Source organism: Magallana gigas, chromosome 9 (genome assembly GCF_963853765.1).
Source record: "Magallana gigas chromosome 9, xbMagGiga1.1, whole genome shotgun sequence".
NCBI lineage: Eukaryota > Metazoa > Mollusca > Bivalvia > Ostreida > Ostreidae > Magallana > Magallana gigas.
The window spans coordinates 40,140,631-40,150,756 of NC_088861.1; positions in this window are offsets into that span (position 1 = coordinate 40,140,631).

The window sequence follows — 10,126 nt, forward strand, 5'->3', positions numbered from 1 at the left end:
AACAATATATGGTTTCTATATATAACGTGTACAGAAAGTTGTATTTAATGTCATAAGCGTGGATTATAGTAATGATTGCTTGGAGTTTTTGAACTATGCAGATGTGTTATGGTCTTATTCGGTAATAATATTATTTATGTCAGATTGATTTTGCCAGTATAGTTTCTGGTTTAAAATACCAGGAAGTGACTGGCAATAATGTGGCGGTATCACAAGTACTCCTGTTAGAGTCACTAATTATGTCATTAAAATATTTTGTGACACATATCTGTTTCAGAAACATTTTTTATTGATACCAAACAACCATTTATAAACTTGCTATTTACATAATTTGATAAGTTGCAAAAGGTAATTCGAATGCCCATAATGATTTTATCAAAACGTGTTATCTATGAACATTATATGGTTGTATGTATTTGTATAAATGGTTAGGACATGTTTTGATGTCCAATGTGCCAAATGTATGAAGAGTAAATTAGTGTTATTTTATTGCATTCAACTGTAAAGAAATGTATCATTAGAAGTATTTTTGTATAAATAATAACATGCAAAAACAATGTTTACGTTAAGGAAACACGTAGTATTGCAATTAACACATGACTCTTTTAAAAGTATAACTACACGTACTTTAAAACATCAGGTATAATAATACACATTAGACAATATTTCTTCTCATACTCAAGTACCTTCTTTTATTTCAAAGAGTTCTGAGTTATGAAAATAACAAAAATCTATAGTCAAACCATCATCAGTAAAATTGGCTACACATAGAATACACATAGAATAAATTTATACAGCTCAAATTCAAGGGTTAAACCAGTTCAGAGTTCACGATTAACACACATCAAATTTAAGTTCAACATGTAGAAAGGATTGACCCTGGGAGGTGCAGAGGTCAACGCTGTCTAATTTGCTACATCAGCGTGTTAAGCATTACAGCCAAATCTTCTGAGAACGTTGATACCCAGAACGACAGCTGAACTAGAAGACCCCCCCCCCCCCCAACAAAAAAAATAATCAGTGCTTAAGGGTTGGGGTTGATTTTGTGAGTTTAGATATTTTAAGAATCAAACATTCAAATTGTTCAAAAACCTCATTCAACGAGTCGCTAAGTGAAAAGAAGGCTGAAGTATCAACTCAGGGGGATTAACTACGATTGTTAATTTAGATGCATAAGCAGATTTAACTATTGACATGGAATAAAACTGGGATGACGCTGCACACTTTCTTAGATAAAAACTTCCTATTCAAAGGAAATTGGTTGCAACATTATATTTATATATACTTAGTACCAAGGATATATTACAATATCAATGTACTTGATAAATTTTCTTTTAAGAAAATGAACAATTGACTTTATTTTACTGTTGAATTAAATGGACAGTACCGTGGTTTGTTAGGTGTTTTTTCACTTATGTCTGTTTTCTCATATTATCTCTACGTTTTGAAATATATATTATCTAAACATTAGGAGTTAAAATATATGATCTAGACTCCAAACAAATCCCAACACCGAGAAATCAAATGACTAGGCATCGGAAGGGAAATAGCAAACAAAAGTATGCGTTGGCTATAATGAATAAATTATCAAACATTGTAAACCAATTGTGTTTGTGGCAAAAAGTCCTGATATATTGGAAATCGAATAAGTGGAACCAAAGATTGTGTCTCTCAGGGAGGTTCACGACAAAGTCATACTTAAAAAAGTAATAATGACACTGACTTTAAATATTAATACCCATGAACTTAATAAGGTCAATGGGATACTTTAGAAAGTAGTTGAATTATGAGAACTGAGGCTGAATTGACGAGGATCATCTGTAACTGCCTTAATTCTAAAAATATGTAGGATTTGCTTTCTCAATGCAATATGACCGATTTCTTTCAGAATGCCCTTGATGAAATAAATATGTGCACCCTTTCGGTTTCTCTCAACACAAACTACCCAAAATAAGACACATTAAGATTCCTTACAAATTAAAAGATGTAAAAGTCCCTTGCCTAAACGTGAACACACGTTTTTAGTCCTGTTCAGATAAAAATTTCGAGAACTATTTTTTGTGTTTTTTTTTTAATCGAATGTATTATTCGTACTTGAGTAATGTATACTTGTATAACACATTGTACATATAAAAAATGAAGCAGACGTTATTACTAACGTGCAGAATCAATCTATTTGAATCCAAAGTCTAAAGTACCATGTTGCAATTTACACAGCAAGAACAATATCGATATAAAACTCTAGATCTCTTCTGATCAATGTCAGCGATGAACAAACTTTTATTCAGAATTATTAAAAAGAAATGATTGTTCTTAAATTGTTTACCATAAAAAATTCATTGAAAAAGTAAATTGAATTGTCCTAACCTCTTTCTTATGGTTGCTTGATTCATTGTACAAGCTAGTTATGCTAAATTTTGTTGTATTCTTAATCCTATAATTTTTCTCTTAATGATAAAGTTACAGATTAAACACTTGTAAATTTTGAAGCAAGTTTAGTTGACATTCGGACGGTTGAAGAATATTGAAAACACGATAGAATATCTTCATATATTTATCGCATGAGTGTTTGTTTGAAATCCATGCGATGGGTGTGTGGAGATGTTCAATCATCAATTGCATCTTACCTGGCCTTTTCGTCAGACCTTGGAAAAACTCCTGAAATATACATATTACCAAATGAAATTTTTGCTAGGTAACGTTGGTTTTTGTTGTTGTATATGTTATGTAATATTACAAAAAGGGTTATCAAGGACGCTTTACATTTGAGGTTTTTCTGTTTGTCGAAAAAGCAGATAAGTTGCGAGTGTTATATTTTTTGGACATTTTCTCAAATTTAAAATGCCCCACGGGAAATTCAAGATGCCCCATGGGTGTTACCAAAATGTGCGCCGAAAAATAGAACGTAACGGTAAAACGAAAATTATAATGTATATCATTTTTAATAAATAGACTGACGATCTAGGAGCTACTGCTCCGTACGCGTCAAAAAGTTGCAAGTTACAGCCCACAAATATTTGTGCTAGTGTTGGATTTAATAATCTTATTTTCTAACAATTTCTATGAAAATATTAATATCATATATATTTAACTGGAAATGGACATTGGTGGTCACTTAACAACAACAAAACTTTATGATAAACGCGATAACTAAAATTTTTTCTATAGTCAACTTTTCTCACTTTCTATAGTCAATTTTTCTTACTTATTTAGCAAAATACCTTCATCACCTGCATCTAGTATTTTTGTCTCTTAGTTAAGTCGATACACAAAAGCATGTTCTTCGTATGAACAGTGTCCAAGGCGAGGCAAGCTACTGACAAACAAGTTGATAAAAGAGGACTGTCAACGGTCTCGTTTGAAGTCATTTGTTCGTATTTTCTATGGGCGATATAACGACCTTGTCAGCAAATACAATCTTACACTGGGTCGCAAGCTGACTGACGTTTTTCATACTAATTGTTAATTAATTGCCTAATTGTCTACGGATTTTTCCGGTTTTTTTCCAATTCCGACAAAGAGCACAAAGCCGGTGTGACCGGTCAGCAGAGGATGCTTACTCCTCCTAGGAACCTGATCATACCTTTATCTTTTTAGAGGTTCGTGTTGCTATGCTTTGAATTTGTATTTCGTTTTATGGATTTTTGAGATGGTTGAGAGTTTGTTATTGTCATTTTTAATCATTGTCATTAAATTTTTCAGACATTTAACTACTGATATCGTCCATGTACTTGCCTCAGACTTTCTCTTAGTCATTGGCTAATCGCAAAATGAAATATGTTGACTTTACGTACGAGATTGAGAGTTTCCATTTTCACATGTAAACAAACTGCACCACTTCATTTTCCAGGGCTTATGACGGTGTTGAAAAGAATATGATACTATGTAGGAAAAAGCAGAATACCTGCGTTGTTAAGTACATTTGTATTTGCAGATATCTTTCAGCCAATTCATAAAGACATATTTGTAAGAATTTCGTCATCTTTATTATTTTTTATCTGATTATAAAGTAAGTTTGTTTTTCAGAAACGCATTACATGTATCTTTTTTTATCGAATCATATGGAGGTATTTCTAACAATTTTGTAATCTTGTATCTGATAGTTACGTCAGTCGGTTTTCATAAATTGACCCTTCTGTAGTTTAAAGTTCCAGGACCATTCAAAATAAAAACTCAAAAGAAAAAGAGCGCCTTAGTTTTAGAGGGTCACCTAAGTTACATAGTCTCTTTTGATAGACCTGTAAAGTAGTGTCACATTTGCATTTTGAGCTTCCTTTTGCAGTCAAAATCCTAATGAAAGTCCTATTTTACAGGTAATCCGATTTCATTATTTGGCAAAACATTCAATTTATGGGAGTTAGGGTGAGGAAAGAGTCGAACGAATATCCTAGCTCCAGGGACCAAGCTTGATGCAGCTGAAATTGATTCTCTTAATTGACCTTTACCACATGCATTACATAAAGAAGATATTTTTATGTGATGCATGTAGTAAAGGTCAATATAGAAATTCAATATCAGATGTATCAAGGATTATGGCGAGTTTTCTTCCAAATTAAGTTTGGTGAAAGAAAAATATCACGTTTGAAACTAATCAGAAGCAAACTGATTTGAAGTTGTTTTAGCATTTTCCTATAAATGCAACGGTTAGTTCAGTAAGAATTTTAATTGTAAATATCTTGCACTACCTTACAGTAAAACAAAATTACAAGTGATGTGTTTAAATAACACAAAATAAGTAATTCAGGTTAAATACAAACGTCTAGAACTAGATTAGAAATTAGTTTGTTTAAATTTTCAGTTAAATATAGTTTCTTTTTTTAGTTTCTGAGGAAGTAATGTGCATACGCATACAGATTTCAGCATAAAAGGGTCATTTTTGTTTTATTCGTATAGCATCTTCTTTTATAATACGAGACATCTTAGTAGAAAAGATATTATGAAATAAAGTGTTCATTTGATCTATCTAAATATTTCCTTCCTTCATATTATAAAACATCTTAGCATTCAATATACTGTGCAATAAACTTTCCCTTTAATTTAACATGATAACAACCGTTGGCAAATAACTACGCGTTTACTGTTTACCACAAGGAACAATACATTTCTTCAAAGAAGTAATATACCGATGACTTTTGGAAAATACCATTAAAACGAAAAGTAAAGCTGTATTTAAATACATTCATGCTTACACAAGTAATTCTCTTTTTTCAAACATATTGTCTACCATTAAAACGAAAAGTAGAGCTGTATTTAAATAAATTTATGCTTACACAAGTAATTCCCTTTTTTCAAACATATTGTCTATCTCTCTTTCATCTTTACGAAAAGAAAGAAACAGCTGTAGAATGTATAATCTTAGCTTGCCTGCGACCTTTTTTCTACACCAAAACATGCTGTACATTAATACCGAACGCATGGCCAAATGCCGAGTGTGATAATTATCGACACAATAATACTATAATATAGAGCACGAACATCTAATGATATGTCAAAATTTCAGATTAACATACGATTAAACATATTTAGTTGATATACAATATAGTTTTCTTTTCGGAATGTTTTCGTCGAATTCTGAGGCTTTTAACTATAATTACAATACTTCCTCATATATTTTGTATGGTTGTCACGTGACCTATAAAAATGTAAATAGTTATCCATTTCACATTGCATGTTTATCTGATATCATTAAACAGGGAGATCAGACAGCGGTAAGATGAATTTTATACGTTTTTATACTTTAAGTTAACATCATGTTTTTTTCTATTTCAGCTTAAGTTACAAGTATCAATTGTATATCAATCTCTAAATTGAATTTCATTACACGCGTTCTGTAATATATAATATCGAGATTGTGCACATATGAAATATACATGTGACAGATTGATATTTTAAATTTGATCGACATAAGATATATGTACTTTTTGACCGTTACCTCACTTTACCTTAACTTTATTTTCTTACTTTATGTTTTACTTTTTCATTAACTTTACATGTATCAAGAGCTAAAAACAATAAGTAATGCGAAATCTTTGATTATCATTAACGCAAATTTGATTTATAATTCAATGAATAATAACAGTTAATATGTACATATAAGAGTAAGCATTTTAAACGGCACAATAGAGGGTCGATTAAAAAAAAATACACAAATAGCTTACCCAATTTTACCTCTAGGGAAGATTGGACATGATAAGAATAGCAGGCACTTTTTAAAACACAAATGCTAAATTTTGTAATAATAACACTTTATTTTTATATATTTAATTATCTTATAATGTTTTAACAAAAAATCAAACAACAAACACCATAGAAATAACCGTTAAATTATTAATCAAACAAATAACAATGTGGGTGTTTTCGTAAATTTGAACGAATATACAAATTAAAACTGGGCTCTGTAAATTGTAATACATTGTACATGCACACATACTCATCTTTTAAAAATTTAACTATATTATGTTAATTCCTTTCAAAGTATAAATCATTTAATAAGTATATCAAGCACAGAGATTGAATCTAAAGTTTTTAAGAGGTATGAGGTATATGTATATTTTATCATTTACTTATCTCACCCTGACGCCCATCCCCCACCCCCACACACACAAAACCACTGCATATTTTTCGGAGAAATACTTATTTATAAGATCCACGAAAATCATTAATGATAAATACGTTTTGCTGATTTTAATTATGCACCCGGTTGTGAATATTTCGCTTGCGTGTATGTTAAATGCATTGTAAGTATGTCATTAATGCTTATAATATTCAAATGTTATAACAACCGTCTCAACCTCTTGATTTGTAGAATACCTAATATTGTTTTTAGCGTTACGTAATGTTCCTTACATATTGTTACAGTTACTGTATTATATAATATAAAACATAGGAATTTCCATGTTAACCTGAACATAATGAAAAAAAAATTACTTTTATTATAACGTTTTTTTTTTAATTCGTTTTATTCTAAATCAAATTGCTGATGTAAGAGGTCATTTATCATTACATTTTCCATTAGTCTGTTAGATTGATAACTTAACTAAGTGGTTTTTAAAAATGAACTGTTTTCTTTAATAGAGTCACGTAAGTAAGCAATTTGTATACTTGTACCTTTAGAATGTTTTCTTATACACAAACACAAATGTTGTGCGAAGAAAAATCTGTTTAATCTACAAAATTGAATGTGTTTTTAGCTATGAACAAAAACTGTAGAAGGTGTACAACCTCAACTATAACAATCCAAATACGAATAGTATATTGTAGTGTACATGTACCACAATACCATGGTCGAGATGTGAGAGAGAGAGAGAGAGAGAGAGAGAGAGAGAGAGAGAGAGAGAAAGAGAGAGATTGAGAGAGATTACATTAAATAATTTTTATACGAGTTATTTAGACATTTATATGTAGGTAGAGCACATACGAGTGATCTTTTGTAGAACAGTTCGATGTTGCTAGGATACAGTTTCAGATCCATGATTCGATTGATTAATTTAGATATTGAATCTCAAATTTTGAATCTTGAATTTTGTACTTCGAATATCGAATTTTTAATCTCGAATCTCAAATGTGACTTCTGGGCTTTTGTAGGAATTACAATGATCAATATTAACAATATAAATAGAATCAACACTGTGATCAAAGAGAGAGAGAGAGAGAGAGGATTCAAACATATTAACGGAAATTTCCTAGATAGATTATTTGTAAAAAATGTTGTGACATATTTTTTCAATCTTGGCACCTTATCTTGTGAGCCAAAATTGAAGATCTTTGCTAATGTGGTTCCAAAAGAGAAAAACAACCAAATATCGGCAATTACATTCTAAAAAGCCTGTTCATTGTCTGTAAGAAACACATGATACAGTCTGGTCAAACATCTGACATTGCTTTCATAAATATGTTTCTTTCCAGAGATGAAAATCCCGTAATTTGAACGTGGTGTAAAATTGGTTCGTCAGACATTCAGATTATATCTTATATGAGTTTTCGGATACACCAATAACGAGGTCTAGAAATACAGTGTAGAGCTATTGTTTGGACAAATACCACGAAGTGATAAGCAAATTGCAGGTTGTAGTATTTGGTCGTGAGATCTGTGCGGACCTGCTTTTGTTGCTTCCGAATCTGATTGATATTCCAACGTTGGTCAAGTGTCCTAAAAAATAGCCAAAAACTACGCGAAATATACCGTTTTATTTACTTAAATGCATGATGTTCTTGAAATTACACATTTTATCTGTGTCTTACAGATGTCCTACTTTGATTCTCGCGAGCAGGTGAAAACGCCATTTTTGGAATTGCATTGTGGGTAGAAATTTACTTACGCCAAGTAACTAATCATGTCATTTATCAAAATTATCAATGTATAAGAAATCCATTGTGACGTCACTCGAAAGGACGGTAACTCCGTTAGTCTTTTATAATGAAATTATTTACAATTCATGTACATAGTCTTTAATTATGATTATCTTGCTCTCGTGAGAGTGTGGATTTGGAAACCTATATTTACAGGGAACTGTTGGCCAATAAAAACAAAGCATTACTGGTCTGAGTACCTGACGCCAAAGAAATTCCTTTACTTACAATGGAACTGGTTCAAAATTCAAAAGAGACTTTCATAGATATCGCACATTTATCACGCGAAAATTGATTTATATAAATAATAGCTGCATATCTACTATCATTGGTTGACATACGACAACAACTAGGATTGTCCATCAGAGCAGACTACAGATCGCTAGATCCTCAGCTTCGTTACATAATGTATACGGGTCGTTTATGTATACTTATATAAAAATGAATGTCACTAAATAAATCTAAATTATTAAACTTTAAAGCATATGTGTTAAGTTTCTGCTAGGAATAGGAAAACTGTGTAACCACGTAAATGTAACTTCCCATACTCCTATTTATACACCACAGAGCTTGGGGATTGGGATTAAATAGACATAACGTATAAAATTCAAAGTGGTTTGAAGAAATACTTGTGTCTTTTTTATTTTGATCTAATAAATGTACATGTATTTTCATAAATAATGCATTTCACCCTACAACAAGTCATGTCGCGAGGGGATGCTTCGCTTAGTGGTACCCTTGGGTTTTTTTTATTTATTTTTTCGAAAAAAAATATACTTTATAAAACATTGATTGTTTAACGGTAAATACAATGAACCAAACTTTAAAGTATTAATCAAGCTTTGTTTATAAACTAAATGAAATAAATGATGCAAATCTTTGATTAAAACTTATGATACATATCTTTGTTAGATATTGTATAAAATGCAAATTATTGCCTCATATTACATCTAAGACTTATACACACTCCTTGACCGAACTTTTTTTAATTTCTCCGACCTCTTGTTTGTCTAATCAGAAAATGCATATTAAAGGCCTTGTCACACCAAGTTGCTTTCCCAAAGCGTGTTCAAGGTGTTAACGTTGTAAATTGATAGAATCGCAAGACAAATTCAGAAAAAATGTACAGTTTTATTTGAAAATTTATCAAGTGATGATGTGACGGCGTCTTGACGGCAAACGAGGCGTTCTTACGGAGCTCCTACAACGTGTAATTGCGTTTCAACAGAGTTCTACTTGGCGATTGACTTGCTCTTGCTGATTATACACCGAGCGCTAATGACGTGCTACATGTATGAAAGCTATGCGTGGTAACTGCGTGCACAAGACGTTCTTTATTTCTTGTTAGGTTAATGTTAATTTGTAAAACTGCATAACAAACAAACAAGAATTTAAAATTAGCAAATAAATATTTAAAAAATTGTTATGTTTGGTTGAATAAGGTACATTGTAATTGAAACGTAACTAATTCTAATTAATTTGGGAAAAAAATGTTAGTTGTCACGTCTACAAAAGGAACCGTCATTAGTTGTTCGAAAACATAGAAAAAAATGTGAAAATATCAGAACAAGATGAAAATCCGTCTACGTCCTTGGTCCTGAAATATTCGCAAACGCTACTTTTTACATATTGAACCACATCATGTTTGATAACAATACATCGCTTGCTATTGTACAACAGCCATTGTTCGCGTTTTCGTGGTCTGGGTGACAACACACTACAAACGCCGTGAAAACGCGGTACAAACGCATAAAAAATGCAGGAGAAATGTCAAAGG